General features: G+C 38.7%; 1 protein-coding gene and 1 pseudogene across 1 annotated transcript in view; one reads left to right on the top strand and one right to left on the bottom strand.

The window, feature by feature from the left end:
* Positions 1–25,192, top strand: part of ANK2 (ankyrin 2) — a 673,807-nt gene that overhangs the window by 25,647 nt on the left and 622,968 nt on the right. The gene's annotated exons all lie outside the window — the stretch shown is intronic.
* Positions 22,494–23,819, bottom strand: LOC112858803 (cytochrome P450 2G1 pseudogene; annotated as a pseudogene).

Genomic DNA, 25,192 nt, shown 5'->3' with positions numbered 1-25,192 from the left:
GATTGGAAACAGCCTGGGTCTCCCTCTACTTCTAAATAGCACTCATTTACCCCCTGAGACTTGTATTCCTCTTCTAAAAGTAAAGAATTTGATTATATCTAAAATGTCTTCCATGTATAAAATTCCTACTTATCCAAAGCCTGTCCAATTCTGTCTCTTGGCACCGGTGTTTGTAGACTCAGCATCTGCCCCACAGGTAGCCTGTGATTCTACCGGTGAGCAAGCATTTGAGTCTGTTGGCAATTTTTCTCTGGTTGTTTTATACACGTACATATTTTTTATAGAAATCAGGTAGGTTTGGGGCACCTGGGTGGCTCAGGAGGTTAAGCACCCAGCTCTTGATTTTAGCTCAAGTCATGATTTCACTGTTCCTGGGATTGAGCCCTGTGTCAGGCTCAGAACCTTCTTGGGATTCTCCATCTCTCTCTGCCCTTCCCCTGCTTTCTCTCTCTCTCTCAAAAATAAATAAGCATTAAAAAATTAGGTAGGTATTAGGCTAATAGCTTATCATGATTTTGAAAATTACACTTTAAACGTTGTGAAGGAGGAAGCCCTATCTGTTTTGCTCACTGGCATGGATGAAGTATTACCTCAAATTTTGACAGTTGTTGAGTGATTACATGAAATTTTCTTTGGTTCACTTCAGCAATTCAACTGCAGTTCGAATCAACAAGTGTTACTATTATGGGTGTAGTTGAATATATTGGGGGTGGAAAGAAATTAGAAAATTGGAGACAGAAAAGCTACTTGCTGGCTTAATCGGTAGAGCATACAACTCTTGATTTTGAGGTTGTGAGTTCAGGCCCCACAGTGGATGTAGAGATTACTTAAAAATAATTAAAAAAAAAAAAAGAAAGAAAAATAAAAAGGAAAGAAAATTGGAGACAGACACCAGTGATGTGATGTCATATGTGTGTGTGTGTAACATACATATTTGCATATATATGCATAGACTATCTGTGGAAGGAGGGGCGCCTGGGTGGCTCAGCTTTAAGCTCCCGACTCTTGGTTTCAGTTCAGGTCATGATCCCAGGATCGTGGGACTGAGTCCCCCATTAGGCTCCGCAATGATTGTGGAGCCCACTTAGGATTCTTTCTCTCCCTCTGCCCCACTCCCTTGCTTATGTTTTCTCTCTCTCTCTCTCTCTCTCTCTCCCCAATAAATAAAATAAAAAGATTTAAAAAAAAAGAATATCTGTGGAAGAAAATGGAAGAAACTGATAACATTGCTTTCCTTTAGGAATGAAAAGTGTAAGTTCAGTTGTAAACCTACCCACAGTCTCTCCTTAAAAGAAGATCCCATTGGGACGTCTGGTTGGCTGTCAGAAGAGCATGTGACTCTTGATCTCTTGTGAGTTCAAGCCCCACACTGGGTGTAGAGATTACTTAAAAAGAAAAAAAAAAAAAAAGAGAAGATGCCATATCTTCTTTTCTTGTGGAGAGGAAACTAACTCCCCTAATTGGCTCAATGATGGGACTGTCAAGTTCTATAAAACATCTTAACCGATGGGAGCCTTCCTGCTGTTCCTTCCTTCTAGTTAAGTGCAGGGCCAAAAGGCACCTCAGGAATGGTGTAGTGACTTTCCATCATATGTATTCAAAGTCATTAATTGTCAAGAGCTATTGACTCAGACATTATGCTGGGAAGACCTCTGTTAGGGGTATGTATGATCAATGGAAGACAAATAGCTGTAGTCCCCACTTTGCTTGGTGATACAGAGATAGAGAGAGTGATCTGAGAACTTTGAGGAAATCTGACCAGGAGAACATGTCCCCTCATTTTATTAAGGATGATCCCTGGGGCACCTGGCTAGCTCAGTTGGTAGGGCATGTGACTCTTGATCTTGGGGTTGTAAGCTTGAGCCCCATGTTGGGTGTAGAAATTACCTAAAAGTAAAATCTTAAAAAAAAAAATCCGCATCATTTTTCTTTCAGGATCTCAAGGAATAATTCTCTCATTTTCCAGTGTCATTTATTATAATAGCAATTTGTTTCATGAAATGTGTTTCCATTGTACAAAGTGTTCATGCTTATTTTAAAACATAAGAATAAAAAGCAATACAGAGAAAAGGTCTTCCATTGTTTTACCACCCCAAAATAACCACCATTGCTGTGAGACATTTCTTTCCATTTTCACTTTTTATAGTACTTTGTTGGTGTGTGTAGGAAGTAATCTGGGCATTTTGCCCAGTTTGGTTTAATTTTTGTTTATTTGTGAAGTGTCTTAGGTTGCATTACACTTATTAAATCATTACTGTTATTAGCTGTTACTAATGATACATCATAATGGGTTCTTATCAATCTAAAATTGAAGCAATAAAAGTTCATTCCTTAGGGCAATCTGTCATATATTGTTTTAATTATGAAGAAGTGACACACAGTGGAAATATAACTCTAACTACAATGAATTTAAAATTCCCTGGATTGTGGTTCTTTAAACATTTCTTCTCTGTATATATTGCTTCGTGTAAAATCAGAGTGTTTCTTTTCCTGTCCCCAGCACTCTGTGGCCTTTTCTACCTTCCCACTTTTACTCATCTCTTCAATCTTCCCAATCTCTACCTGTCAAGACTTAGGCCATCTTCAAGGACTGCCTCCAGATTTACTTCCTACAAGGAGGCTTTCCTTGTCCCACTAACTTTCACCCTTAACTTTCACAACTTAAACAGCAGTGAATCTGTCATTTTCTCAAGCTCCTGCACTACTTACTATCTGTACCATTCATGTGGTATTTATATTCCATTTCCCTTTTTTATTGCGGTCAACAGCTCATAATGTAAAATTGACTATCAACCATTGCTAAGTGTACAGTTCAGTAATGTTAAGTATATTCATACTGTGGTGCAACTGATCTCCAGTACTTTTTCAACATGCAGAACTGAAACTCTATACCCATTAAACAACAGTTCCCCGTTCCTCTTACCCCAGCCCCTAGGAACCACCATTCTGCTGTGTTTCTAGGAATTTGGCTACTCTTGACACCTTGTGTAAGTGGTATCAAATAGTATTTGTCTTTTTGTGACTGACATTTCATATATTCCATTTTCCTTGGTTGTGATTATTTACATATGTGTCTTTCCTTTTCTATCAGATGTTAAGCTACCAGAAAGATATTGTCATGCACATTTTCTGATCCTTCGTATTGATCAGTATGGAATAGTTTTCATTCAATGTGCTCAACATGGGGCGCTGGGATGGCCAATTGGTTAATGAAGCGTCTGACTCTTGATTTCGGCTCAGGCCATGATCTCACTGTTCTTGAGATCAAGCCCCCACATTGGGTTCTGTGCTGACCCTGCAGATCCTGCTTGGGATTCTGTCTCCTCTCTCTCTGCCCCCTCTCTGCCCCTCCTCCTGCATGCACTTGCATGCTCTCTCTCTCTCTCTCTCAAAATAAATAAATAAACTAAAGAAAATTAAATATGTTCAATAAACTTGTGTTGAATGAGTACAGTCAGATTTTCAAATCTGACCCATGCATAGAATTGCTTTAGCTACATGTCCTGCATACTTGTGGGAACCATGAGGGATACTTAGGTAACATTTCCAATTCCTAGGTTCTTTTTTTTTTTTCTTTTCACAGCAAGTTTTAGCTTTGCTGGCAGATTCAGTGTAGGTAATTTGAGAGTCATTTGTACTGCTTTCCCCCAAATTCTATGTTTTCTTTTAGGTTTCAGAATAGAGGGGCACCCGGGTGGCTCAGTCGATTGAGCATCTGACTTTGGCTCAGTTCACGATCTTATGGTTGTGAGTTTGAATCCTGCGTCAAGCTCTGACAGCTCAGAGCCTGGAGCCTGCTTCATATTCTGTGTCTCCCTGTCTCTCTGCCACTTCTCTGATCATGAATGCACTCTCTCTCTCAAAAATAAATAAAAATTGAAAAAAAAAAAAAAGAATGGAAATAAACCCAGGGATTACCAGTACCTTTCAATTAAATTTTATATATAATATGTATGTTATATATAACATACATATGTTATATATTATATACTATATGTTATATATAGAATTTATTATTTTATTATTTTACTACATTTTATTATATTATTACTTTATTATTTTATATGTATAATCTTTTACCTAACTTAATGACTTAAACTGCTAAATTACTTCATTTATCTAACTTAAGGACATAGCTGCCAAATATATCTTAAAGAAATGAAAAATAGAACCATAGAATTTATAAGATCAAGTTCTCTAATTTACACATGAAGAAATTGAATCTAGAGAACTGGGGGTACTGAAGAATGTGGCAGATCATCATCACTTCCCCTCCGTGGTGGCAAATTTCAGGCTTGTACCAGTTGGGGAAGAAATTTTTGATCACATAGGCTTTTCCTTGCAAGCGACATCATTTCCACAGGTGCTGAATGTTGGTAGGGTTAACTCTCTTTCTGCAAATCCTTTTTAGAGGTAAAATGGGTGATAAGTCATCCCACTCACAGGCGCTGGTGGGGGGCTAACTTACAGTGATATTGCCCCTTATTCCAGTAGCCCTGGTGGAGCGGAGCCCTGCCGAGCTGGGGAGAAAGAGAAGTGCCTAGAGAATCATGACAGCAATTCTTTCTTTAAGGAGCACCATTAAAATGGTTATGACAGTTGGGTAGTGGTGGTGGTGATGGTGGTGGCTCTTTCCAGAATGTCCCCTAGTGTTTTTAAGATCTTAGGCTCTGAAGAGTCACTGGCTAGGTTGAAATGCTGGCACTGATGCTTACTTGCTGTGTGACCTCAGACTGGTGACCTCATCTCTCTAATCCTCAGTTTCCACATCTGTAAATTAGGGATAAAGTGTAGCATAGAGCTGTCGTGAGAATTAAATGAGGGGCACCTGGCTGGCTCCATCTGTAGAGCATAGGACTCTTGATCTCAGGGCTATGAGTTTGAGACCCACATTGGGGACAGAGATTATTAAAAAAAAAAAAAAAAAGGAATTAAATTATATCTGGCACATAGTAAATACTTTATAAACATTAGTTATGTTACATGGCTGAAAGAAAAGTGCTAACAGGTCATAATGCTTGATTTAAAAACACAGTAGACTATGATATGTCCAGAAAACATATAGCTTCTCTCTGGAAATTTGCTGCCTGTCACTGAAACAAGTCTTTCACTGTACATATAATATTATTTCTGTGAAATTTAAATTAATATATATCAATCATCTATCCTGGTTATCAGTTCCTGCATAACAAATCATTTCAATATTTACTGGCTTAGAACTATGGTAATCATTTATGTGTTCATGATTCTGCCATTTGTGCAGGACTGGGTATAGCACCTTGTTTTTGCTGCACATGGCATCAGCTGGGACAGCTTGCCTGGTGTTGGATGATCCATTTGTTTTTTGTTTTTTTAAAAAAAAGTTTAACATTTTTATTTATTACTGAGAGAGAAACACAGAGCATGAGCAAGGGAGGGGCAGAGAGAGGTGGAGATACAGAATCCGAAGCAGGCTCCAGGCTCTGAGCTGTCAGCACAAAGCCTGATGTGGGGCTAGAACTCACGAACTGTGAGATCATGACTTGAGCCAAAGTTGGAGGCTTAACCAACTGAGCCACCCAGGCGCCCCTGGATGATCCGTTTGTAAGATGGTTCATCACATGACTGGGAAATGGGTGCTGGTTATTAACTGTGAGTTTGGTTGCAGGAGACGTTCATTTCTTGCTCAGCTGCAGTTCCTTGGTTCTGTCAGCTGGGTTCTTGGCTGTCTTCCACGTGGCCTCAGCATACAGATAGCTTGGGTTTCCCCCTAACTTGGTGGTTTCAGGATAGTTGACTGTGTATGTGGGGAGTAACTTCCATGCGTGCAAAAAGAGAAGCTACTAAGCTTTCTTGAGGCTTAGGCCTGATTAGTGGTGAGCATGTATCTTCCACTGTATTTGACTGGTTAAAGAGTGTCGGATTCAAGGTGCCTGGGTGGCTCAATTGGCTGAAAATCCAACTTTGGCTCATGTCATGATCTCACAGCTGGTGGGTTGGAGCCCCGCATCAGGCTCTGTGCTGACAACTTAGAGCCTGGAGCCTGCTTTGGATTCTCTCTCTGCCCTTCCGCCACTCACGCTCTGTTTCTCTCTCTCAAAAATAAATAAACATTAACAAATTAAAAAAAAACCAACAGTGTCAGATTCAAGAAAAGGGGACTGCATAAGGATGTAAATAGCAGGAGATGTGGGCATTGGGGCCCAAAGAGCATCATACCACTCATCTAATACAAACATTTGGCTACTTCTTGGAATATAAGAGAATATTCATTTATTATTTCCACAGTTATTTGCTGAGCATCTATCCTGTGCCAGGGCTTGTAGTAGACACCGGGGATACCACTTGTACAATTGAACAAAATGTACAAGGTCCTTGTCCTGATAGATCATACATCAGGCAATTAAACAAGTGATTTCATTAACTCGTAATTTGATGGGTGCTCTGAAAATGGTAAGAGCTATACTGCCAACATTTAGCAGGGATCTCAACTTAGTCTGTGGGTTCAGGGAAATTCTGATTTGTGAGGTAAAAATAATACATTCTATAGGATTTGACGAAAGGAGAGAAACAGTTAAAGTAGGCAAGGAAAAGTCTGTTTTTTTCTGCTATTAAATGATGTGAAACACTTGAAATGGTAAGGTGTAAGGAGGAAGCTTTCCAGATGAAAGAAATGAGTGCTGAGCCTGGAAGCAAGTGTGTGTGTGTGTGTGTGTGTGTGTGTGTGTGTGTGTGTGTGTGAGAGAGAGAGAGAGAGAGAGAGAGAGAGAGAGAGAGAGAGACAGAGAGGATGAGAGAGAGAGAGAGGGATAGAGAGAAATGAGGTGAGTGGTTCCTTTCTACAGCAGGAGTGCTGGGTTTGTAGTACTTTACTGCTCTCTAATTTGGGGCCATGTCACATGCTTACAAAATAGCAGGCAGAGAGGAGTGTATTTGATATTCATGAATCTAGGGATTGGCTGTTTGACCTTGAGGTAATCAGCAAAATACCCAAGTGATTCCAGAGAGAGGGAAGGCAAATGTGCATGGGATGCAAGCTTTTAAAGGTTACCTCTGCCTTCCCTCCCTTGTGCCAAATTACCAAATTCCTGATATTCTCATGGTAGAGGGCGGGGAGTGGTTTCCTCCCATCTCCCCTCCAATCACTCTTTCTGACAGATCTATGTTGTTGCCCTTTCTTTTATTAACAGAGGAAAATATCAGAGAACCACTGGTTTAATTCAGGTGTGCTGGGAAGTTTCCAGAAAAAAAATTTCTTACTGAAAATACCATTGTCATTGTTGAATATTACCATTGCCTGATTTCCTATTTAAAGTAGGCATTTTTATCAATTAGAATAAAGCAGGGGCACATTTAATCAGTTTAAGCCTACTCACCTGTGTAATAAGGAAGCTGGATTAGATCCAGTAGTTTAGGTTTAATACTCTGTTTCTGCTTTAGGAATTAAAAACATGTAGTTTGAGTTTCATTTCTCAAATATATTTGTTTCATTTTTAGACATTTTTTAAAAAAAGCATACACATTGAAATACGTTAAGTGCAAAATTTAATAACTGGCAAACACAAATTTGAGTTAAATTAAAATCTCTATTTTTTTCAAGCCTGCACCCAATAGTTAAATTTGGTCAATGAAAACTATACAACAGTGGTGTCATTTTCCATCAATAATCCTGAACCTTAAGGGACTCTTCCCCTCCCCCGTTAATGCTCTGTCTCTCTCTGTCTCAAAAATAAATAAACGTTAAAAAAAATTTTAGAAAAAGAAAAAAGGAAAAAAAAGGGGCGCCTGGGTGGCTCAGTCGGTTGAGCATCCGACTTCAGCTCAGGTCACGATCTCGCGGTCCGTGAGTTCGAGCCCCGCGTCGGGCTCTGGGCTGACGGCTCAGAGCCTGGAGCCTGCTTCGGATTCTGTGTCTCCCTCTCTCTCTGCCCCTCCCCCGTTCATGCTCTGTCTCTTTCTATCTCAAAAATAAATACATGTTAAAAAAATTTTAGAAAAAAAAAATAAGGGACTCTTAATGCTGTCCGGAAACATTCCTGCACTTCCCTCATCTCAGGCATGCAGATTTCATTGAGCATCACTCTCACCTAGGGGGCCTGTTAAAACATGAATCAGGGGTGCCCTACCTCCAAAGTTTCTGATGGGGCCTTGAGAATTTGTAATTTCTAACAAGTTCCCATGCCATACTGGTGCGGCTGGTCGGGGCACCACAGTTCTGTAAACCTGTGTCTTAAGCCACTCACTCTCTCACTTTATTTCATAATTTCCCCTCTCCATTCTCTTAAACTTCTAACATCTCCTCCTTCACACTCATTCTCAGCTGATGACCTTGCTTCTGGATTCACTGAGAAAACTGAAACTATCAGAAGAGAACTACGCAAACTCCCATCAACATCAGCAAGTCTGTGCCCACCCAGTGGGGCCGAGCACATAATAAGCAACCAAGTTATTTTCTTAGATAAGTCTTATGAAGTGCCTTAACAACAAAATATAGATTTGGATTTAAATAACACATTTATCCTAATAAAATACAGCTTATATCACTTTTATATTAGTGAACATAAATATATTATGTATTTATCTATTTGAGTTATACTGCAAAAAACAAAATTGAAAACCCACTGGAGTTTATGACCTTCAAGATCCCTTGCAGCTGAATCGCTTTTAAGACTTCATGTAATGTGGAATAATGAGATAGGAATTGAAACGAGACAGAATAATCCTCAAAAAGGGAAGGAGGGGTGTCACTTCCATAGACAAATTAAGTGGAGAAAAACTACAGGAGTTATTTTGTTGGGCAAAAGGTCATTGTCATGATGAAGGACTTCCATAAAGAGTTGGATTAGTAATCCGTCACCACATGAAAAGATATTATGTAGGTGAGTGATCATCTGAATTATGTTTAAAAAAATCACTTGCCACCGTGTGGTGCTTAGGTGCAATGAGGACAAGAGTGTTAGCATGACTGGTGAAGGCAGTACAGTAATCCATGGAAGAGATCATGGTAATTTGGTGCCATCGATAGTGCCATCAATAGAGGTAGAGAAAAGTGAATGGTATTGAATATTTAGGAGACAGAGTTCACAGACTTCCTGATGAATATGGTTGTTGAGGGAAAGAAGGGAAACAAGATGATGCAAGGTTGTCATTAATGATAGTTCGAGTCATTGTTCTATTTTCCTCTTAATACTTTCTGTATTTCCCCAATTGTTGTCTTGCGTTAATAATGAGAAAGAAGGAGGCACCTGGGTGACTCAGTCAATTAAAGATGGGACTCTCAATTTAGTCTCATCTCAAGGTTTGTGGGTTGAGCCCCGTGTTGGGCTCTGTGCTGACAGCATGAAGTCTGCTTGGGATTCTCTGTCTCCCTCTCTTGCCACCCCTCCCCTGCTCCACACTCTCTCTGTCTCTCTCAAAATAAATAAATAAACTTAAAAAAAATCAGAATGAAGTAACAGATGTCATTTACAATATTAAACATAGTGAATAAAGTTGTAAGCCATCTAAAAGTAATATATTATATATATATTCTTACATATATTTTTAAAGTTTATATCTAAAATATTCTGTTTACAGAAACAATCGTGACATATTTATTGAACGATAGATACTTTAGGAGGACAATCTTCAATCTCTCGGCATAAACATACGTTGTATTTTCTGCACTAAGATGCGGGAACTTCAACATACTCCAGATTGATTGGATCGCTGTTAATCCTAGGGGATTCTTTCTAGCTGTAAGAAAGCCCAGGTTACTGTTTTAATTAGTGGTTTCTCTGTTTACTTATTTCCAAGAGGGTGATAGTTTGCTGTGTTAGAAACCTGGTCTGCTTTAGATGCAAGTGTATAATTAGCACTAATGTTCATTCAGGGCCAGAAAACATCAGTATGCTTTTTTTTACAATTTATCAGAAAAATATGATTAGAGTTTTTGGGGCTGAGAGAAGGGCTGTATAATGCATTTTTATACTAAAATAATAGATCAAAATTAAATCGTTGCCAGTATTTTTCCTCCCCTCCCCCAGGTAGGATGATCAGGTAGTGACTCTTATATGTCCCCTGTGTTCTTTTGCTTTCCTTTCTCTCTTGTCTCTTCCTAGCCTGTCTCTAGTCTCACGCTGTTCTAGTTTGATCCTTTACCACTAGAGAGATCTTTAATAAACTCACATTTCATAAAGGCTTATAAAGATATATTTCCTTGCTTGAAACAATTAAATGATTCTTCATTACCTTTAACAGAAAGTCCAAATTCTTAATAAGGCTTCTGAGGTTCTCCAAAGTCTGGCTTGTCCCTTCTGACCTTCAGGGACTTCAGGGCCCCAGGTCTCTGAATGGGCTGGGAAATTTTTGCTTCTCGTCCAAATTCCTTTGTTTAGATCCCAAGTCTTCCCCCTCCCTTTCAACCAAGGAGTCTACTTCTCTTTCTCGAGTCCTCTCAAGAGTCACACCTCTATGGGAGGCTTTTCTGAGTCTCCAAGGTTGAATGCATCAGCCCTTCTTTGTGCTCTGCCTCCACCTTTACAGGCTTGCATTACTGTCGCCTACAACAGCTTACTGCACTTCTTTTTGGTAACATCTGTCACATCCTTAAAGGCATGGACTATGTCTTATTCATCTTATTCCCAGTGCCTAGCACAGGGCATAGTGCAGAGAAGGCACAAGATATGTTATATGAATCATTCAATGAATGGTAGTGGTTTTCTTGGGAAAAAAAAAAAAAACTTTAAGAAGTAAACATTTTGGTTACAGGATGATTTTTCTAGCTTGGAGGTTTTATTTTCCAAATTCTCACCACCATCCGGTTCCTTTAAATGTGGTTAGCTGTCAGTATTCTAGTCCAGGTTCTGAAGAGGGAGAAAAAAAAAAAAAAAAAAAAAAGGAAAAGCAGAAACAAATAGCTATTACCAAAAGAGCAAAGGCATTATTCTCCGAAGGATTATTATCTCATATGACAACCACTCTCTCCCTAGCAACCATCATTTATCATGTGCTTCTGCATCCAGAGATTCAGCTCTGCCTTTTGCACCCAGGCATCAACACACAAGAGAAAGATATTAGCTCAACTTCCTTTCCTTCTGTGATCTAACTGCTTTCATTAGTCTTTTCCCTAATGAATAGGCTTCCCCTTTTCTAAAAGCACTTTCCAATAAGACATCTTCTTCCCAACAAGTCTGGCACCCCTACACTTGGCCCTACCCAGAAAGCTTCCTTTTCCTTACATTGTCGTCTTGACAGACAAAGCCTGTCCTGTCCATGGTCTCTCTAAGGGCTGGAATTAGGAACTGTGGGTGGCAGAGCAGCCTTAGGGTTCATAGCGTTGTCTAGTGCAAGCATTCATAGTCAGAGTTCGTTCTGGATAGAATTTAGAATTGCGATTTTGTTTTTTCTTCACCATTACATTTAGATGTTATTATTCTTCCTGTCAAACAGCTTGTTTGTACATCTCTATAATTGGCATTGGACTCAAACAACTGCATAAAGCATTTTCCTTACTAATTGATATAGTTATGATGTAACAAAGTTTCAGGTACTAGATGCTAAATACATGGCCCCTTTACTTGAATAGGTTACTGTTTAGAAAAGGGAATAAACACTTAAACAAAAGTGTGATAAATACCATGCAAACCTGAGGAAGGTCTTCAGAGAGGAGATGAAATCCATTCTATGTTAGCATGGCATCCTCCTTAAACTTTGTACTGATGAAAGAGAGAGAGAGAGAGAGAGAGAGAGAGAGAGAGAGAGTGGGGGGGGGGAGGGGGGGTGTGGAGTTGGATGAACAGAGACCCTAGATAAGGCTGGTTCAGGTAGGTTGGGGCCAGAATGTTAAGGGCCTTGTTTGTCTTGATAAGGAAGAGTTAGGGCATTATCCTTTGAACAATGGTCACCCATAATAGATTTGCAAGTACAGGAGTAACATGAACAGATATATTTTCATTCTTAGAACAAAGTAAAAGTAAAATTGCAGAAAAGTGCCCCAGAATAAAATGTCAGATGATCCAAATGTCAGATGATGGTTCAGTGACAATGCATGAGATTTGGGGGATTAGCCCTCATTCCCTATCTCCTTTTGAGATCTGTGGGGGCTACCATAACAGATCAAAGCCCAAATATTGACTCTGATCCTTTGCATGAAGAGTATGGAACTCTAATCTTCCTCAGGCTGTAAAAGCAAATCTTTTTCCATATCAGCTCACTACCTTGCTTGGTCAATAACACTGTTATTAGGGAACTGGATTTTTATCCAGTCTTGCCATTTTAATGGTTGTTCTATAATCTTTCCTTTCCATTTAAAACAGAAGTGTGAAAGTGAAGGCAGTTCTCTTTGGCTGACACCTGGCGAGTCCTATATAGTAGAATTTTATATGGTTCGCCTTGCTTACTAAGTTATTATTTACATATTTTATTTTAATCCTACATAATGAATTTTATTTAAAAGTGTGCAATTTTCTGGTTACAGCATAATATATGCTTGTAAATCATCAAACACTCTAGAAACATATCAAAGGGAAATGGCGATCTTTCATAGCTTTCTTCTCTAAAGATAACTCCCTTAGTAGTCTTCCAGCTTTTTCACAAGTTGGTTGCTTAAACCAACACTTAGAGATGTATTATTCTATATTTTATATTTCTCATTAGCATTTGGATACAATAGCACAGATAGATTTATTGAATGGCTATAGAGTATTAAATTTAATGGATGATTCTACTCTTTGAATCCTTTCCATTGTTGCCAGTTTGTTTGTTTGTTTGTTTTTAAATTTACATCCAAATTAGTTAGCATATAGTGCAACAATGATTTCAGGAGTAGATTCCTTAGTGCCCCTTACCCACTTAGCCCATCCCCCTCCCACAACCCCTCCAGCAACCCTCAGTTTGTTCTCCATATTTATGAGTCTCTTCTGTTTTGTCCCCCTCCCTGTTTTTATATTATTTTTGTTTCCTTTCCCTTATGTTCATTTGTTTTGTCTCTTAAAGTCCTCATATGAGTGAAGTCGTGTGATTTTTGTCTTTCTCTGACTAATTTCACTCAGCATAAGACCCTCCAGTTCCATCCACTAGTTGCAAATCATTGTTGCCAGTTTTTCATGTTATCTATATTATTTCCTTATGATGAGATCCTAAAAGTAGAATTTCTGGGTCAGACTATATGCATTTTAAATTTTAGTATATGTTGTCCTCTGCAGTTATGGCACAAATTTACATTCCTGCTTAAAAAGAGTATCAGAGTGCCTGTTCTAGCAAATGCTTCCCAATATTAACTATTTTCTCTTCTTTTTTAATCTTTGCTAGTCTGATAGCCAAAATACATTTCATTTGGTTAGCATGTATTTCTTCTTTTGTCATCAGGTTAAATATATTTTTGTAAGCCTATTAGCTATTTTTATTTCCCTATTTGTGAATGTACACAGTCTTTGTCATTTTTTATTGGTGCTTTGGACTCTTTCTAAGTGACTTGTGAGGCCTTTTTATATATGTGTCACATACGATCAAATAATTCTTTCCTGGTGGAATTGGAATCCTTGGATTCCATTTATCATGTTTTTTCTTCATATATTCATAAGTAGGTAATCACATTTATCAGCCCTTTTCTTTCTTCACTATTTACTTCTTCCTTGACTAATTTGTAAAAATCAGTAACATGTATTCACCTATCACACAGGTCACAACACATATGCCTGAGGTATAAACTCATACATAAAAACGATTTTAAAAATACTGTTTTTTGCAACACAGTATTCATCTTGTCCTCTTACCCACCCCTTCTCACTTCAGCCCATTAAAGGAATCAACTGAATTTTCAATTATGCAGTGGCTAAGATATTTTGGAAGTTCTTAGAAAAGATCACAAATTTGGGGGATTACAATGAAGTTAGTAGGTATAGCCAGCTTTTGTTGATCATCATGTACAAGAATTAAGAAAGTAGAAAAATTATATTAACCTGAGACTAGTTTTCCAAATATATTTCAAGAGGACATTATTTGCGTTTAACTTCAGTGAAAACTACTTTTTCAACTCTTAAGTATGATGTAAATAAAGGAGAGTCTAGATAAGATGCTGTTTGGTTTGTGAAGTAGCAGAATTAACTTGGGAACCAGAAAATGCCTTTGAATACCTCTCTCCTGACATGCAAATGATATCATCATTTCTCTTGTATTGGAAAGGTACGGATGATGTGTTCCTTAGCTTATGCACATGCTTTACTGTTAAGTAATATTTAGTATCACATGAAGATTTGTAACATAGAGACAAATAACTTGACACGTTAATCTAAAGGAGTTTGTTCATTTTTATAATTTAAGATAGGTTTAAATAATAAGGTAAATTTTAATCAAGCATAACAGAGAAAACCTGATGGAAGTTAAAGTTATTCCTATTTGATGACAAAAGATATGGTTTTATTTTTCTGCAAATACTTCAAATATATTCAGAAATCCGATTTTAAGCAGTAAGTAGGTTTATAACTGTATTCACATATTTATGAGATCCCTGAAATGAATTTCAACATGTATTACATTATTTTGGGAATTGAGTACAATTAATGGTGTCAGACTTAAAGCAGCAGACATTACCTTTACATTTCTCAAAAAGAAGAGAGGAACAGTAACCAGATCTTCTAAGGTTGAGGAATTCCTAAGAGCATAAATTATAATAAAGGGTATCAACATCCTGAGGTGATACATTCTTCACCCAAACTGTGCGGATTTTCAAAGTGAGAAATTCTTTTGTATCTTTGAAACGAGGAAAATCAAAGGAATTTCTTTTAATCTGGCTTACATCCAGGTCAGTGAGTGGCACTAATAAGGAACAAACACATTAGCACCAAAAGGACATGATAATTAGAAAAGAAATCTTAATCCGTAGACCACAGGCTGGGATGTATAAAGCCTTGCCACCGGACTTTAAATGTAAAAATCACATTCAAATGTGCAAAATGGTAATACACAAGAATATTTGCATGTGAAAATGAGTGGCTTATGCGCAAATTGATTAGGTGAATACCTTTTGTTGGGGAGATGGAAGATGGTTGTTTTCTCCTAGGAACTGTTGGGGGTGGGGAGCGAAGCATGATTTTACAGGAAAGCACTGGATTTAAGAGAAGATTTATTTTTTCAAATTAATAAGTAAATAAGTGCTTCCGATTAAGCAAAGTGCTTTTGCTCTGATTTATTTTAATGGTGGTTCTCTAAATTTGGTTCTGCTTATCGGAAGCCATTTCCCTTCTTAATACTGAGAATGAAAAGGTGGGAAAAGTATGAAGAGTGATAGGACACAATAACAATCTACATTAAATAACAGACTTTAACTCTTAAATATCTTAGGGGATGAAAAGAGGTATTAATTGTGAGACAAAAGTTGAATACTGATACCTGCTAATGTTTTCAGTATAATCCCTGCACAATGAATTAATTTCTATTGTAGAGAGTTCCCAAAGATGTCATCAAATATATTTTATGAACTTTTTTTCATTGATGAAAAGATTTGCCTATTATTCTAGAATATAAGCTCTCCATTAGCTATCGAGAGGTAGTAAAAGCTGTTTTCGTACATGTATCTTTTGGTAAGCATACTTCAACTAATTTCAATATCTTCAGTACATCAGGAAAATATGGTGATTAATATTGTATGATGTATAACACCAAAAGCTCTTCTGGAAGACTGTCTTGTTCTTGGATTCCCATACCACTTGACAAGGGATGCCCCAAGCAAAAACCAGTTTTTAATCTGGAGCAGAATACCATCTGATTTGCTTGTTTACACAGACATGTTTACTGTGTAACAATTGTAAGATGGCAAATTAGAATGATCATCATGGGTTTTTTAGAGTAAATGTGGTGTGGCAAGTCAGAAATAAGTTTCAAGGTCCCCAACGTGGTGGTAAATCTAATTCAGACTTACTAGACCTGAGCTTGCTGAGGAAATGTAGAGAACGCCTTCATAATGAGCCTGAAACAAAGTTTGTCTTCTAGGAACATGTGTGACCAGCTGTCCTTAGTCTCTGAAGAGGGTCAGTTCATAGTGATAAATTCTTTGTTCCTGAAATCTGCTTTTTTTTCTTGTTTGCTTTATCTTTAACCTAGGAGGGTATGTTAATTTCATGCACAGACAATACATTACTGTTTGACTTTCCTGTTTTTTCTCTGGCTCCTGCTGCCTTTGGGCCTGAAGTTCTCAACATGATTTTGTCCTGGATATGCTCTGAAAATGGATGCATACAGGATACTCCTATACGTACATGTTTTATAGTCCCCTTAAAGCAGGGCAATTGAAAACCACTTGGTTGGAGAACATCTTGAAATATACCTATATTTTTTAAATGCTTGGATTATTGGAAACAAGAATTACACATTATTAACTTCATAAATAGCAGTGAAAAGTAGATTTGGTTCTTTAAAATAAAGGTATGGTACTGACTCATGATTCTCAATCACCTTTAATTGATGCTTTTAAAGATTTTATTTAATTTTCTAAAGTAATCTGTAACCCCAATGTAGGAAGCAGACTCAGGACCCCTGAGACCAAGAGTCACATGCTCCAGTGACTAAGCCAGCCGGGCACCCCTCCCTTTAATTGATTCTTTTTGACCCGTGTACATTTCATCAGTTATCACCATAGATAAAATCTCCAGTGATGTTATTCGTACCGCATATGTGAAGATTTTGTTTCTGGTGGAAAAATGTCTTGGGTTGCTCTGTACTTAAGTATAAAAGTAGATCCATAGATACTAATGGCAAGCACTTGTTGATGGATCAAAGTAAATTTTGGAATTTGGAAGAAAATGTTACATTCAGAAAATGTATGGAAAAGCATGGGTTGTTTACTCTAAAATTTACCAAAGTCAGCTATCCCCAGCCCTGCAGAGTTTGTGAGCTAGATTGTCTGAATAGAATCACCGGATTGAAAACAATCACAGCAGTATTTTCTAGGATTGCCCTGTAATGTTCCTGGATGGTGCTGGATAAAGAGGAAGGATTTTTTTTTAATATATAGAGGCTTGGGGCACCTGGGTGGCTCAGTCGGTTAAGCGGCCGACTTCGGCTCAGGTCATGATCTCGTGGTCCGTGGGTTCAAGCCCCGCATCAGGCTCTGTGCTGACAGCTCAGAGCCTGGAGCCTGTTTCAGATTCTGTGTCTCCCTCTCTCTGACCCTCCCTTGTTCATGCTCTATCTCTCCCTGTCTCAAAAATAAATAAAATGTTTTAAAAAAATTTAATAAAAAAAATATATAGAGGCTTATCATGGAATATAAAAGGTGTTCATTTCAGTATTATTCAAACCTAGGCACCTTCTAACACATTATTTTCTTATTTCCACAATTTCTTACTTAGAAACCCAAAAAATATGCCTCATGTCCAACGTTTTTGATTACCCTAGTGATCATGAATGAGAAAAATCCAAATAGATCAATACTATATACACACCTGTTTGTTTCCATGCAGTAGAGCATGGATATTATTAGGCTTCATTTTATCTATAAGAACATTTGCTTTCTGTTAAAGGTAGCAGATACTGAGGGAGTAAATCTCAGGTTAATTGAAGAGGAACAGGAGGAGTCAGTGGTTAAAGAAAGCCCCCCCCCGGACACTTTGCCCCATTCCACACGTCAAAGAAAGAGTAATGGAAGCCCTTCAGAAATTCACTAAGTAGGGAAAAAGTCTGCCATTGTTTTTAGAAAAATCACCCTTCAAACTTTTATGTATTTGTCTGGATGAGTTATAGGTGCAGACAAGGATCTCAGCACACTTTCTTTTAACCAGATTTATTGATTACTATCATATATATCATTTCTACACACACACACACACACACACACACACACACACACACACACATACACAAACACTTGTGTATATCGTATGTATATATGGACTTTGAGATTCCTCCAAATTTCTTTCTACCACCTGCCTGCACAGTTTTTCAAATCTCAGCAGATGAGGCAAGACAGGTGATCTGAGCCCAGGGGAAGCACCAGGTGAGACAATGAGGAGTCCTAAGAAGGAAAAGGCCTAGGGCTAGAGAAAAGAACGGGAAACCGAGGCCTGAAGAGAATGAGGAACTAAGCTGGTAGGAAGGTTTCTGAGAACAACACTGGTATGAAATGAAGGCGGTGAGGGAAAAGAGATAGTTCCAGGCAGGGGAGGGTTGTTTGGGAGAGCTGGTGAGAAAGGCTGTGTGTATACTTCAAGGCCAGGCTGAGAATGAAGCAGAGAAGCATTGATTGACCCAAATGTAATTACCCAGAGAAAAAGTGCCTCACTTGTTTCACCTCATCCCAACCGTGTCCCAGCGGCAAGAGCAGTGCTCTCTATGGATAACCTACAAGTATCTCTCAGGGTAGAAACAGATGGTAAAGAGCAGAAAGTAATGTCAATTTAATGAGGACCAGAAAGAGAGTGAGGTTCCAAAGTGTCTGATAAAGAACTCGGTAGAAGACTGATGAATGAATGAAGGGTTGATTTTTCCTCCGTTAATTTCTGTCTCCTAAAACAATGGTAGTTCCTGGATGAGGGCATCAGTCTGTGGCACGTGTATAAGAAGTCTTGCCTTCAGTGGTCGTTTGCCCTCATGAAATAAGTCTTAGGAATGGTGGCAAAAACACCAGAGCACACCCCAAACTCTATTTCCCTTCTTTTTACTGAGAGTAAAAGTAACTCACTAAAATTTCATAGTCTTCCTTAAGCAAAGCTTCTCACCTCTGCTGCAACATCCCTTCTTGAACCCTCACTCAGCACAGCCCCCAGAAGAAAAGATCCAAAAATTTGCCCCACTTCTTCAAGCCTTAACAATTCTCTTGGGATTCTTTATGCACATGGACTTCACTTCCTACTTTAGAGATAAAATCTCTGCCATCTGTTGTAAACTCCCTCCACACCTTAGCATATCTCTGGGTGCATTCCTGTCCCTACATTTTTGCTAAAACTATTTCCTTCAGCTTTCCCCTCCCCTGCTTCTAATTCCATCCCTCCCCCACTGCTACTTAATCCTTCTCATCCTTTAGGACCTAATCTAATCCATTGCTCCTCTGCAAAGTTTTCCCTGACATTTCCTGCCCACAATGATATCTTTCTTCTTTGAACTTCAATGAAATCTGTCATAAAATGTCTTAGAATCACCAAACTGGCAGGCAGCTCCTTAAATCGCCTTGTAGTCTAACCTCATCAGTTTACATATTTGCTTAGTCTTTTGGCTAGTTAATGGCTGAGCCAGGACTAGACTTCTGTTTTCTGATTCCAGTGCTGTGTTAGCTGAGCCACCATATTGTTAAAATTAAAGGCCAAGTGTTTCTTTGCTTTCACAGATTGCGGCATTCTAAATGCTGGCAGGTTTCCTCCATTTATGCAAGCATGGTCATGTTTTATGTTGCTACATTTCCTTGGTGGGAGGGATTGGGGTTGTTTTTGGGAACCAAGAGGCAGTATGGTAGAGCAGGAAGAGCTTAAGGCTGGAGAAGAGACTTGGGTTGAGATGACAGGCATTAACTGGCCATCAGATACTTGATATTTCTTTCTTTGTTTTATTTCTTCTGTACATTGAACAATCTATTATTGCATGGACATTGATAAAACTACTTTCCAAACATTCACAGTTTCTTTCTTCTGCTAGACTGTGAGCAGCTTGAGAACAGGGACTTGAGGGCATCCATGTCCTCTGTCTGGTGTGGTAATTTATCACCAATTAACACTGATTCACTTGTACTGAAGCCACAGTTCCTCTCTGGGCCAGTTTCTCTTTGCCATAAAACAGAGTGTTTGCTCCTGATGATTTCTAAAATCCTTTCCAGTTCTAAATTTCTATGGCCAATCTGAATCTTCTTGTAAATCGAAAGCAGAGGTAGCTGTCAACTTATGGGCTAGGTTGGGTTGATGTCATATTTTTGGTGTGTGTGTGTGTGTTTGGCTACATTATATTAAAATTTTTTAATTAGCTTCCAGTGCTTAAAAGTCTTCATATAAAACTGTGGACTTTTACCTTCTCTCTCTCTTTAAAAAAAAATATATATGTGTATATATATGTGTGTGTGTGTGTGTATATATATATATATATATATGGCATACTGAGTTTACCAGTGACTTTCCTTCAGTTTGCAGCCACCACCTGCAGACTCCTTGAAGTTCACCAGTTTCCAGGTCTCCAACCTGTGTCAGCCTTTCATGTGTATTTCCTAGCCACTCTGTGTACTGTGTCTGTTGTCCCTGCCCTATAGCTGCCCAAGAAAACCTGCTAGAAAGGAAAGTGGTAGAAGAGAGTGAGGGGTCATGGAAAGAAAAATCCACAGTAGAGATTTGGGGGAATGAAATACTGAATTGAATGATAGATTCTAATATGATGACAGTAGTTACCTCTACAAATAATGACAGAAGAATAGAAAGGAAAAGGAAATATTTTACTTTTTACCTTAAACTCTTGTGTCTTGACAGTTCACAAGCAAGGAAAAATCCAAGATGAAAACTTAAAGGCATATCAGCAACTTAAAACTAGCTAATATTTACTTCGTTAAGATTTTAAGTCTTATGATTGACTAATACATATGCTTTGGCAGGAACAACTCTTTTTCATTCTTTTCATTAACCTATAAGCCCTGTGGAATGCTACTGGTATGGAATAAATGTTTATTGAATTGAAATTAGAGAAATATATATTTTTAAGTTTATTTATTGTGAGAGAGACAGAACACACACATGCGAGCAAGGGAGGGACAGAGAGAGAGGTAGAGAGAGAATCCCAAGCAGGCTCTGAGCATTTGGCACAGAGCCCAATGAGAGGCTCAAACTCACGAACGCAACCGTGAGACCATGACCTGAGTGAAATCAAGAGTTGGACGCTTGACTGACTAAGGCACTCAGGTAATCCTAAAATAAGAGAAATATTAATTTTAAGGTTATTTTTTTATGTAATTAAAACATGTGGGGCACCTTGGTGGCTCAGCCAGTTTAGCATCTGACTTTGGCTCAGGTCATGATCTCACAGTTCATGCATTTGATCCCCACATCCAGGTCTCTGCGGTCAGTGAAAAGCCTGCTTTGGATCCTCTGTCCACCTCTCTCTTTGCCCCTACACTGCTCGTGCTCTGTCTCTTAAAAATAAATAAGACATTTAAAAAAAGTAATTGAGGGGCGCCTGGGTGGCGCAGTCGGTTAAGCGTCCGACTTCAGCCAGGTCACGGTCTCGCGGCCCGTGAGTTCGAGCCCCGTGTCGGGCTCTGGGCTGATGGCTCAGAGCCTGGAGCCTGTTTCCGATTCTGTGTCTCCCTCTCTCTCTGCCCCTCCCCCGTTCATGCTCTGTCTCTCTCTGTCCCAAAAAAAATAAATAAATGTTGAAAAAAAAAGTAATTGAAATATGCATATATTTCAGTATTCCTCAGAGTTGATTCCTAGAATCCTTTGGTCTTGTCTTTGAGGTTTATGGATGTAATTTGAATCTGTTGTGATAATGGTTCCGGTATTTCTGACCGTGCATTTGCCAGCATCTAGAGGATGTTTATTCAAGTGGCTGAGGGCAGATCATTGGATTCTAGCGCATTAGCATGTCATATGGCTCTGTTCCTGCCCTTTAGACTGTGGACCTGGTTTCTACCGTTTAGAAAGAAAAGACTACATTCTCAAAGGTCAGGTGGTAAGTTCCTCATAAATATTTGTTGACTAGATGACTGTGGTCCTTCCAATATTATCTTGTCAACATTTTTATCCAAGGCTGTTCTGCTACTGAGAACAGTGGAGGAAATAGGAGCCTTAACTTTAAAAATAAAAATACTTCAGTTTAAAGAAGTTTAAATAATCTAAATATACAAGCTCTGTTTAGGTCTATCTATATTCCCTAACACCTCCTAAATGCCAGACAGATTCAATGTACCATTTAAGTTTCTTTCAGGAAAGTCATCTAGTTTACTCTGTAGGTCTGCCTTTTCTAATTTTTTAAAGATATCCAAGTTTACTCAATTGAATATTCTTCAACAAAACTAAGAACGTTTTTAACGTTTTAAATGGTTGAAAAATTGGAAGAATAATAATATTTTGTGACATGTGTAGTCAATGAAATTCAAATTTCAGTGTTCATAAATGATGGTTTTTGGCATCAGAAACATTCTTATTCATTTATGTACTGTCCATGGTCACTTTTGTAGTACATGGTAGTGGGTGAGTAGTTTTCAGATTCCGTAGTTCAGACAGAGAGGGTATGACTGGAAAAACCTAAACTATTTTCTATTTGGTCCTTAACAGAAAAAGTTTGTGGACCACTGTTTAGTGTTATTCCTTTTCTAATGGTCAGAATCATTGGTTCTAATATTCTATGATTATGGGATTCTGGGATTCTAAGATTCTATAAAATAGCATTCAACTTACCATTCAGACCTGAACATCAGATACAGACCAATGAGGGTGCCTGTTTGGCTAAGTTGGTGGAGCGTGTGACTCTTGATCTTGGGGTTGTGAGTTGGGTGTAGAGATTACTTAAAAATAAAATCTTAAAAAAAATAAAATCTTAGTTAAAAAATAATATAGACCAGTTGTTGGAGGTCATATCTCACATGTTCCTAGGGAGAACTTAGACCATAGAGACTTATCAGAAGAAAAGCATACAAAGGCTTCATTCTTCTTGAAGCAGCCCTGCTCATCCACGAAGTGCTGGGTATAGAAGGCATCTGGGTAATGTAAGTATTTGGGGTCTATGAGGACAAAGCCAATCAGGGGCAACACATTGGTGCCTTTGGGCAGAAAGTAGCCTTTGAAATGAATGTCCCTGGATGACATTATGGGGGACACCCTTGGTACAATATTTGTCAGATTTTATATCTTCTGGATCATAGCATCTGTGTAGGACATTTTGACTTGGTTATCTACACCTGTGGTCCAGTCACTTAATCTCTTCATGAATCTTGGCTTTCACCTTAGGATGCTTCATCATTAGCATAAATCCACAACATTGCATAGAGCTCACAGTCTCTGTGCCAGCCAAGAAGATGTTGAGAGTGGTAAGGACCAAGTTCATGAGATTGAATTCTATGTGGGGATCATTTTTATCCTGGAGCATCTGGATGAGCAAACAGTCAATGAAGTCCCAACGGCTTTGTGGGTCAAGAGATGCTTTGTTGATTTTGATCCTAGAGGCAATGAAGTTCTTGAGCTCCTCTAACAAGTAGTAGATGCAGTTGTGTCTTCCTGGCAAATATTGCATGATTCTGGAATACATGTCATATAGCTTTGCCCAAGGTGTGCTCATCTCAGTGAAACTCTCAATGATCATGTGCAGCAGCTTCAGGAACTGCTTGTCCTCACAGTCTAAGTGGCTTCTGAAGACAACCAACTGATGATATTGTAGACAGTGAGGTTCAGGAAGAAGGTGGGTTCAGTGGGAACACCTGTTGTCTTCTATCATACCTCTACTAAGAAGCCCGTCTCCTCCTGGATCCACTCCTCAGTGCCCTACTTTCCTATCCCAAAGCCCAAAAGAATGGTTAGGTAGGCGCATCAGAGAATCTTCCATCATTCTCCATTAGCCAGATCTACACCATGACTTCGGAAGTTACACTTTATTGAAACCAATTCTCTGCGGCTGCTGAACTCATCTGCTCTATGCACCAGGGCCTCCTTCACTGCTTCTGCCCACATAAAACAACTACTGGCTGGGGACCCATGTACACAGTGAAGACTGGGCCATATTTCTCCCTGAGCTTCATATAAGACTGAAAAATGGCATCAGTAGGGACTTGCAACGGTTGCCCAGGAAGTGTATCAGTGTGGAGCGGGGGATGCTTTCCTCTTTTGGTCCTCTGTCTCCAGGCAATAAGGATGAGTAGACAAGGAGAGTGCCAGAAAGATAGTGGAGGCCCTTCCCAGCTCCATGATGCCAGGTCCAGGTATTTGTTGATATATTTGTTGTGTCCAGGGCACCAGATCCTGCTCAAATATATTCTGGGAAATTAGCTGTGCAGAAATCTGAATATCCTGAGATTTAACTTTTCTGGGTTTGGATGCCATTAGACAGGATATTGCTGTATCTGGTGGGTGGTTATATAACCTAGAATCTCCCACCTGAATAAAGGTGGATTGAGGGGTGCCTGGATGGCTCAGTTGGCAGAGCATGGGACTCTTGATTTCAGGGGCTGTGAGTTCAAACAGAATGTTGGTTATAGAGATTACATAAAAATAAGATCTTTAAACAATAAAATAAAATCTTATAAAGAAAAGTTTGATTGAATTTACCCAGGGACATCCACTGGGGCCACTCCTTTCTTCTTATTTCTAGTCCCTCAGCTCAACTCCTCGTTCAACATGTCTTGGTAGGATGTGGGAGGCACTTGAACATCATTTTTAGGCTATTGCATTTAGGAATCAGATGATCTGGGTTCAAATTTCGGTGCCTTTAAAAATTTTTAGAAACAAATGTCTATTTTAATTTTAAGCTAAGGTTTACTATTGCCCTTGTAGTAAATTCTGTTGGGAAAATACCAATATAGTACTAGCCTTTATAAAATCAGACTGTTGAGGGTAAGAAGATAAGCTTGTCTATAGTTTATAGAAAATAAACTGAGAGTCCAAAGGTTCTCTGTGCTTTATCTTTATCAACATTTATATACTATAGTTCAATTAATGGCATTAAGTTCTTGCTGTTTGTGAGAAGGTATAAGATGTATAGGGACCCTTCTAGCCCTTAGCTGCTGACAGATTGGCGGGGAGGAAAGGACTTGAACAAAGAGTGGCAGTGTGATGCATGGGGGAGGAATGCCATATTAAGGCAACAAAATTAATATGTTACAATTCAAAATAACTGGTAGCATAATGGGTAAAATGAGAATTACTCAGAGGCAGTTAATTAGCATTCTTTTATCCCCCTTCATTTGATTTACAACTTTGGCTAACTTTACCAATCTTATGTATCTTACCATCTCTTACGTAGGTTAATTGTTGTATTATTATTTTCTGACCATTATGTTTATAAGTATTATACATTGTCTAGCTATTTTTTACATCTTTTTTACTAGAAACGATTATTAAAATGAGTCACTGTGTTTCTGGATAGTTTTAAACAAAAAGAAGAAAATGTCCTCTACTCTTTAATGAGTGGAAAATATATTTAAGATAGAAAGACCCCTCAGTCCTTCTAACAAAGGGCTTTCCTTGCTGGGATGTCAAACAGCCCTTGAATGAGTCAGGAATGCAGGATTGGCTTCTGGCTACTGAGCCTTCACCGAACTAAAATAGAATCTAGTGACAGG

Source organism: Puma concolor, chromosome B1 (genome assembly GCF_028749965.1).
Source record: "Puma concolor isolate L17-30 chromosome B1, mPumCon1.1.hap2, whole genome shotgun sequence".
Classification (NCBI taxonomy): domain Eukaryota; kingdom Metazoa; phylum Chordata; class Mammalia; order Carnivora; family Felidae; genus Puma; species Puma concolor.
Note: the sequence above shows the minus strand (reverse complement) of the source record. Positions and strands in the feature narration are given on the sequence as shown.